Source organism: Perissodus microlepis, chromosome 3 (genome assembly GCF_051167445.1).
Source record: "Perissodus microlepis isolate ML-2025 ecotype Zambia chromosome 3, ASM5116744v1, whole genome shotgun sequence".
NCBI lineage: Eukaryota > Metazoa > Chordata > Actinopteri > Cichliformes > Cichlidae > Perissodus > Perissodus microlepis.
Window position 1 is genome coordinate 43,428,239 of NC_140463.1, and position 9,628 is coordinate 43,437,866.

At 41.5% G+C, this 9,628-nt stretch overlaps 1 long non-coding RNA gene across 1 annotated transcript; it reads left to right on the forward strand.

Moving 5' to 3' along the window:
- Positions 1-285: 285 nt before the first annotated feature.
- Positions 286-2,510, forward strand: LOC146391631 (uncharacterized). Its single transcript, XR_014799946.1, has 3 exons — positions 286-601; positions 931-1,041; positions 1,391-2,510. It is a non-coding gene; the product is annotated as an uncharacterized LOC146391631 (long non-coding RNA).
- The last annotated feature ends 7,118 nt before the right edge of the window (positions 2,511-9,628 follow it).

Sequence of the window (9,628 nt, forward strand, 5' to 3'; positions counted from 1 at the left end):
TAAACCCAACATAGACAGAAGCTACACGCTGAAAGCCCGCCTCTTCAAAACCACTTATAAGCACTGACTGTTGTAAAGCGCCATTTATAGGTGTCATTTGTGTGCAGAATGAGGAACGTCACATTTGTAACAGGTTTACTTCTCTTCAGCCTTGGTAAGTGAAATTCATTAACACAGAACTGACTACATTTTTAAAAAGTTGTTGTTTAGGATTCTGTTTATTAATTTGCCCACCAAAAACCCATCTTCTGTTTGTCTTTAGGCTGGTTCTCTGTTTCTGATTCTCAGACTTTAGAGGTAAAGTCTGGAGAAGAAGTCACGCTGCTGTGCTCCAACTTTTCCAGTTCTCCCACACAGATATCCTGGTTCAGAGTGACCAAGGGAGCCAAACTCACCTATATTGCCTCGATGTTCAAGCCTCATGAACCTGCTTCATTCTGCGCTGGATTTCAAAGTGGGAAATTTCAAATGAGCACCAACATATCGACTGTGTTTCTCAAAATCAAACAAGTGGATTTATTGAACTCTGGACTCTATTTCTGTGGATTCCGAATGAGCTACCAACCAGTTGTTGTTGAAGCAACAAATGTAGAGGTCCAAGGTAAGAATTTGCTCTTTATTTCATTTTGATGAATGTCATGAAAACATGCATCTTCAGATCATCCGCAGAAAAATCTGTAAAACTTATTAAAATACATTTAAAAGTCCAAAATTTTCATTCGTTCTTCACATTTTCTAAAATCATGTTGTAGGCCAGACTAAATTCTTTGCCAGGTCGAATCTGGCCCGCCGGCCTTATGTTTGACACCCCTGATCTAAGTTTGAAATTGCTGATTAATCAGATCATCTAGCCTTAAAATTCTGCCTACTACATAAATTACGACTGCACAATTTGTCGCTCTGACTTTAATTCAGTCATCTTCCTCATAGATGTGTTGGATGAATTACCAAAGGTGATGAGTATGGTCCTGGGTGCTCTGACTGTTATCCTCTTTGTAGCTATCATTTGTTTGGCTCTTCAAATCAAAAGGCTTAAGAAAGGTATTTTTGTTTTGTTATAATGAATTTCTCCTTTTCTGTTCTCATCTATAAAAACCACATTTACCTGCTTCTCTTAAACAAGCTCTTTAAATGATAATATTACAGTATTAAACAGTTTCACTGCGCTAACCACACACACACATTCTTTCTAAACCTGCCATCAAAGAACAGAATCGCTAAAAGGAAGACCTGTTTACATTTTATCTTACATTTAGTCTATAGTCTGTGAATCCTATTTTCCCTTTGCACACTCAGATATCTGATATGACTGACTGAGAGCTGCTTTATTAATAGAGGACAGGCTGTTGTCACTGTTGGACATTTGTGACTGTGTGTTTTATGTTTACAGAATCTGGACTCTGATGAGAGAAATAGAAGGACGGGCTCACAGAGGGAAGTGCAGAGTCATACAGAGACAAGAACAGAAAGAACAGTATGAGTGTAGCTGATGGTAAACTGAGAATGATATAAAGTACCTCGAGACTATCTTGTTTCTCAATTAAATATTAAAGTGAAATAAGTATTAAAAGCTGATATGAGTATCTAATGTTGATTGAGGAAACTCAATTACAGCAATTCTCATAAAGAGTGATTATTCATGAAGGTTTAAGGATGATAATGGTATTGTTATTGTAGAAATGTATTAACTGGCTTTTGTTTTCTGCAAAGTCTCAAAGTTTACCACTTCCTTTATCGTAAGACTCACACAGCTGCTTTATCTTTACATCAGCATCTGTGTGCTGCAGTCTAACACCAACAACTCTTATGCAGCAATGCTTCTATTCTATTTTTTAAATAATAAAAAGCTTCTTTGATGGTTCATTTATTAAAATCTTTCAGATTCCAGTTGTCTCTGTGTTGTTTCCCTCTTGGAAAATTTAGAGTCATGCACAACTGCAGCACTATTGACTCTTTATTGAAGCTAGATGAATGCATTGTGATGTCACCAATTAGTTTTGAACTTTACATTTTATCTTCAAGGCTCAACATTGTCATGCAAATCACTTGTGGCTCTAAAAGTTGTGCTTTTAGAGCCAGAAGTGATTTGCATGAGTGGATAAACTTAATGTCAGTGTTCCTTTATTTACAGTCTGTGGACACATAATCTAAGAGTGTTTTTTGTACTACAGAGATGGGCAACCACACAAAATGTTTTCCATAACACTTTGTACATTTCTTATTTTACTTACTGGTTTTTCAGTCTGCTGGTGTCGCCTGGTCTGATACATGAACATATGTAAAACCATATTAAACTTTTTTTAACACTGCAAAAATCACTTCTTTGGTTTTCTCCTGCCTAACATATTCATCATGTACCACACGTGTCAATGTCCACTAAGTGTCCGCGAAAAGAAAACACTCACTCTACTCTACACAGGAAGTCCTGCATTTGGGTCTTGCTTTCACTACTTTGACACCAGACCAACCCTGATCCACTGAGGACCCACACCTCACCACCAACATCAGCTTCCAAAGGATCCACTCTCAAAATCCTAGAGCCCAGGGCTCCAGTGTCCACACCCCAGCAGGACTTGTACACATCGTTGGGGTTTAAATGTTGTGGCTGATGTGAGCATTTCAGCCTCTTCACTTTCACGCTCGTAGATCGACTCACTCGTGTCAGGGAACACATCTCTCAGCTTGGACCGTGATGTCCCAAGTGCAGGGTCTCTCGTCATCGTTGTCATCAACTACGACCAACACAACAGTGATAACAAATATGATGGTTACTAAGTAGAAGAAGAACAAGAAGCTCACGATAGGTCTGAATGACACCCTAGGACACAGAGTGCAACCAACAGGGGCAGATCGAGAGGGGTGGCATGTACCACCCTAAAACGATCTCTTGCCACCCTTAGTGCCAAGTCCTTAATGTACCATGTTGACCAATAAAAAAATAGCAACATGTAGGATTTGGTTGTTTAGGTAGAGGGGAAAGTTTTGGACAGCAGTGAGAGCCAGAGAGAGAAAGAGTTTTTAGATGTTAGAGATTTGTGGTTTTTAGCATGTTGGGAGTGTATAGTTAGTGTGTTGTGTTGTGTAGTCAGTGTGTACTGTATTCGTTCTTTTGTTTTATGTGTCAGTGAGGGTACTAATGAATGTCACAAAGGCAGACTGCAGTGTAAACACTAGCTGTGTCCCAATTCAGGGTCTGCATCCTTCAGATGCCTTCGCGGTCTACTTGGGCCGCATCCTCCGAAGACCGAGAAGGCCGGAAGTGCGAGGCTTGTGAAATTGGACGGTCTAACCTTCAAATTTGCGTCATCAGCTGTTCCCGCCATTACCACTTCTCCCGATTGGTGAAATGGATTCGGACAACCTTCTCGCTTGTCTTATCTTTGTCGTAATTGAAGGGCTACAACAAAATCACTCATCACAGATGAGTGATTTTGTTGCGACTAAGAGATAACCACTTTCACGTACATTGAAAAATACATGTCGTCATTTTTTTCTTCCATTCATATATTTGACATGTGTATTTGTTTACTAGCTTAAAACTGATATTTACCACTGTAGACTTGATTTTACTATAGGACTATTTGCTCTTTTATACCTTACAGTAAACCAGCACATTTCAGTACATTTTACTCAAGTGCAATAATGTTTTGACATGTAAAATCATTTCTGTAAAGAACAACAACAGCAACATTCATAATGATGACAAAAATAAAAGAATGTTTATTATTTTCCATGTTTTCCTTCACCAGACCAGACTACACTACTACAGGATTAACCTGAGTGTCCATGTCCTGGACAAGTTTTTTAATATTGAAAACACTATGCCTGATTTGTGTCTGAGCAGGGTGTCTCTGAAAGTGCAGCTGAATCTACTTAACCAGGATCGGAGACATGGTTGGGGTGCCACAATTGAGGTCCTTGTGTTTCCTTTCTGGCTGGCAAGTGGAGTATCCTTCAGAGTTGTTTTTGCAATACCTCGTTCCACTGTTCAACACATTGTCCACAGGGTCACAGAGGAGGTGGTGGCCATTCGCCATCAGGTCATCCACCTCCCTCGGACCCGTGAAGATCTAGATGCCATGGCTCATAGGTTGCAGGGGTGGCAAGATACATAGCCTTTTTGAAAGCTGCTGGTGCAATTGACTGCTACCATGTCCGCATCAAGCCTCCCAGTGGCGCTGATTGGTCAGTACCACAGGAACAGGAAATTGTTCCCGTCCATACTCCAGCAGGCGATTTGTGACCATCAGGGCTGCTTCATCAATACATATGTGGGCTGGTCTGGCTCAGTGCATGACTCCAGGGTGCTCCGCAACAGCCCACTGTACCGGCAGGCCATTTACCCTCCTCCAGTGCATTTCATTCTCACAGATGGAGGGTACCCATGTCTCCAACATCCACTTCCTCTCATCACTCTCTACAACAGGCCAGTCCAAGGTGTGGGTGCCCAGCGCTTCAACTCTCATCATTCCAGGGCATGGTCTATTATAGAGCATGGTTTTGGAATGATGAAGACGAGGCTCCATGCCATCTTCCTCCAAGCGCTGGAGGTGCACCACACCTTTGTACCATATGTAAGTCATTAGAATACATCGTCATTGTTTTTAGTGTATGTGCATGTATAAACACTTTATTTACAGAACAAAACATCTGTTTCAGCACATAGCAGCATGTGCTGTTCTGCATAACATTTGCCTCGGTGCTGGTGACATTGTGGCCCCGGGGGATGAGCCCAAGGATGATGTGCAAGATGAAGGGGAGACTGGTTTGGAGGCAGTCAGTGGTGCTCTCTGGCGGGACCAGCTATTTGCTGAGGTGTCTGCCCTGGAGGAGGTACCCCTGGACCACAATTGTTGTGAATAGGCAGTATTCTTTAATAGTGCTTTTTTGAAGTGCTAGAATGTTACGTGTCATATCTTTATTAACAGGATTGTTTGCACCACTTTGGTCTTGCATCGTTCTGAATACATTTTAGTGACATGGCAGCCATTACTTGCATCAGCCCTGCAAACCCAAGTGATACATGATGCAGTGGACAATGGAGAAGAGCATCCCTGAACACCTTGTGGAGACCACCCTGTATGATGCTCCACTCAGTAGCTGGAAACGCAAACCAAGGGTCTCAGTTGTGGCACCTCCTTCGTCTTTTTTGGTCCTGGTCCAGCAGATTCAGCAGCACTGCTCGAGACTTCATACTCAGCCAAATATCAGGCGTGATTAAAAGTGCCTGTGCATACTGGGACACTCATCATTCTTTCTGCTCTTGGCTCCAGCTGGCCCTCATCTTCCTGCTCTTCATGAGCTTGGACTTGGTTGCCCACTGCTGAACTGGGCCCCTGAAGTGTCTTCCTGGATGTAGGTCATTAGGACTGGAGTCCTGGTAGAAGGCCTCTGCCCTAACACCTCATCCATGAGGGCAAACCAAAACTCATGATGGACCAGAAAGACCTCTTAGGACAGAGCTTGCATGCAAAAAAGAAAAATAGTGAATCGAAAGATACAAAGCCGACTGAAAAAAAACACACGCTTGAAGCCTACAGCTATGTGAAACCAACAGTGAGTAACCTTGATGTCAACTTGGAGTGTAATTTTTTGTAATTATATATGCTTATAATTTTAAAAAGTTATGCCCAATTTTGCAAACAACAAAGTTATATGCAACATTTTACCTAAAAATTCAGCCTGTCAGGTTTCGGAGAAAACAGGACCCAAACAGGACTGGATAGGTGAGAGTTAATTTTTTAATTTATTTATTTTTAATAGTGAACAAACAAGCAAAGATGTGCAAAAACAGTTTGAATAGCATGGTTTCCTCCGTGACAAATCTCCCAACTTCCGAACAGTGAATTCTCCTCTTGGTCCGTGGTACAAGAAACAACTCCCTCAGCAATATTTATAAAAGTGCTCGGCTCCCTCCTGGTTTGTTTGCAAAACAAGACACAATTTAGTTCACTTCTCACCGACAAAGGACAAAGACAGGTTAACCTGAGCGAGCCGGAGTTTACTGACTTACTCAGTGATCCCAAACCTCAGCCACTCCGTTTCAGGGTGAGCCTATGACGAGGATCATCAACAGCAGGTGAGTATGATTGTTGGCAGGTGTGGCTGACTTCAGGGCGGGAAACTCTCCAGCCTTGGTGTTGCACATAAACAAGAACCTAGAGACACACATACACACAATGCAAAATCTTTCAAAATGACTGGTGTTCAAGTTCCTCCTCTCGTGGTTTCATGCTACGACTTGTCAGCCACGGAGGAGCTTTTGTTCAGATCCCCTGATGATTTGTGTTACTGTGGCATCTGACACAGTAATAAACAGCAGTTTCTTCAGGCAGCATATTCTGTCCATTTAGGGTCACACTCTTGTTTGATGTGTCTCATTCAATGCCAAACTTGTTCTTTGGGTAATCTTTCTAGTAGGAGCTCCATACATCTTTCATCCCAATTCACCCAAGTCCTTCCCTGCAGGCTGTCTGATTCAAACATAATGATCATCACTGCTGAATGATGATGGTTCAGTAAATTTACTGAACCATCACTGAACTTCTTTTGAAAGTACTTAGATAGTATTAAGGTTAAATATTGGTTGATACAGTGGATCACTGAAATTATACACTTAATTCTTTCAACCCCACAATTATTGTTTCTACATAAATATTTTTTCTTGAATCCTTTAGTTGTTTTGCTGTCCTTCAAATTGAACACAAAGTGTAGAAAGTTCTGTTTGAATTATTGTAATGTTGTGTGACCGAGCAGTGAAAAAGTAATTGACATCATAAGAAAACACAAGAATTTCATTAACATTTAAAGAAAAATGTATTTAAAATGTATCTGCAGTATTTGAATATATCTATAAGCATCAACTTCCTTCACACAGTAAATTGTTGGGAGAGATTAATCAAAATTGTAGATGCTTTATTCTCCAAAAATAATATTGTATTAGTTTATCACAAGAAAGGCTTTAAAATTCAAATTTGCAGAGTAACCCTTTACTTTTAAATGTATATTATAAATGTATACATGTTTATTTTGCTGCACGATTTAGCTTAATCAGTTAAATCACCACCACTCTGCACAAAGTTTAAGTGCTGACAAGAACAGCACTTAAACTTTCCGCTGTCATTAAAATGGACAACAGAGAAAATTTAGACGATATTGTGGAAACATGGGGTCAGAAGGTACTCCTTTTTCTGGGGCCATCACCCAGCCCTCCCCGTCCTCCTCCTTTCCCCACTGGACCCTAACTCTAAAATCAGTATGCGGTCACCTTCCCTGTATGTACTGATGCTAATCAGTAAATCACTGCCAGCGAATCACAATTCAAAAGAATAACTCACCAGCGCAAAGTGAAGCTATGTATGAATTTAGTTTTATGCACAGCCGACTGATCTCACTTTTAGTGGAGAAATCACAGTGTTGCACCTCTCTCATCGTCTGTTGTACGTTTTGTGCGTTTCAAGTGTGATGTCCTCATGATTTCTGATGACACTGTACAGTACCTGCATCCTGTTGGAGAACTGTATGTAAAACACACAAACACACAAGTGGACACAGCTGATGAACATCTGTAAATTTGTATTAACTTTTTATCTCATATCTGTCTCTCTGTATATCTGTAAGCACGGTGTGAAGGTGTGTGATTTTGTATCTCCTCCACCCGACAGCTCCACTCCAAAGTAAGTTTCTCTGCTGTTTTTTCTGGAAACTGACTACAATGATTCACGCAGAATCTTCTTGCTCTTACTCTGTGTCCCAACAAGATGAAGACAGGCCATACATCAAGAAGCCACCAGACGTCTTCATGCTTTATCCTAAGGAGCAAAGGCCAAAGCTGAACTAAACGTCACTGAGAGAGCAGCTCTAAATGCAGTCGTGGGAGAGAGAGTAAGTTTGTAACTCTCCATATATTTATGGAGAGTTACATATGCAGTAATATATACACATCTCCTAATGTTTCATGCCTGTGTTTGTGCATGCATGCTGTAGCTATGTGAAGTAGCAGTGTACCTGTGTATTTCTATGTGCTGAGTGTTTTTTGTGTTCTTCTGTCCACAGTGGAAGTCACTTTCAAAGGATGAGCAGAGGAAATATTTTTGATCAGGGAGAAACAGAAAGATGTCGTCATGCCAAAGAAAATCCAGCGTGGTCAACCAAAGACAACTACGCAGTTCATACATGGGCCCATCACTGCTCTAAATGATGAAACAGTCACAGCAAAGCATTTGAATCACTTTTTTAAATTCGAATGTGTTTGTATTTAGGGCAAAAAGAGGAAAAGACATCTCACACATCTAGCACAAGTGAAAAAAACATTTCCGTTATTTTTATTGCAAAATATGATAAAAACAAGACAATAATTTGGTGTTTTTGTTTGGATTCAACTGCAGATGCTGCAAAACAAAGATGAAGCACAGCAAACCAAGAGGCTTTGTATGAGGCCAGCTGAGATAGAGCCATCCACTTCCTCTTATTCAGTTGTTTAGGACCCAGATCAGCGTGTGTGCGCAGAATCCAAACACACAGACATCACTCAAAACACCTGCGTGTCAAGGAAATCAGGTCCCCACTTCCTGTCACTGGCTGCCTCTGCTGCACCCGTTCAGCTCCGCACTGAGGTCACCTTTAACGGAGGCGATCACTGAATTCAACTTGATCCTTTCACCTTCTCACAATCTCAGCAGCCCTCCTGTCCATGTGCAGACCCCGGCACTGATCTTCAATTAAAAAAAGACCAGCCCTGCTTCTCCTGTTGATTCTACTTCATCTGCAGTTACATTCTTTGAACACAGAAAAGAGCCCATCTGTTTTGCCGATGTTCAAGAAGACATGTGGTCACTGTTTGACTCCCTCCCCGTCACGCCAAAGCCTGATCTACTCTCCTCTCAACATTCACACATCTACACCACACCTAAACTAAATCTGATCAGCCCTGCTTCTCCAAAGGACTCCCCTTCATCCAACTTGCTGTCCTCTATTTCACCCACTGAATCCCAGCCAACGCCCCACTTCAACAGTGAAATTTGGAGAAAAAAAAAAAAAAAAAACCATGCTGTCACTGCTTGATAACCTTGAACCCCTTTGCTTCACAGCCCTCCTCTCCTCAGGAAGGCACTGTTACTGTATTATATCTGAACTGGATCCAGCAGAAAAGTATTAAACTGTTAATGTGTTTGTGATGCTTTTATTTTTGAGGCTTTGATGAAGCTAATTTACAACCTCCCGGAGACACCCTACTTCCAGCCCCCACCCATCCACATCTGGGATTTAAAAATGCGGGACAGGGTCAGGGTCATCACCTGGGACTTACAGGATGGAGTGGCTAAACCACTCATCACAAAAAAAAAAAAAAAAAAAAACAAGGTGGCAGCCATCACTGATGGGGAGATGGTCATAAAAATAGCATTGTTTGAGGAGTTCTCCTCAAAAGTCCTGGAGGGGGTCTCATATATGATGAGGGGACATGAGCTCAGAGGCACAAATCCCCCTTACGTGATAAATATAACTGCCAAGACTCAGTTTTTCAGGGCAGCTGTCCTTCTGGTCCCTGAAGAGCTTATGGCAAAAGCGGAGGACCTTCTGCATTCCCTTGCCCCTGTAATGCCACTGAGAATGAGCTCAACTGTGGGGG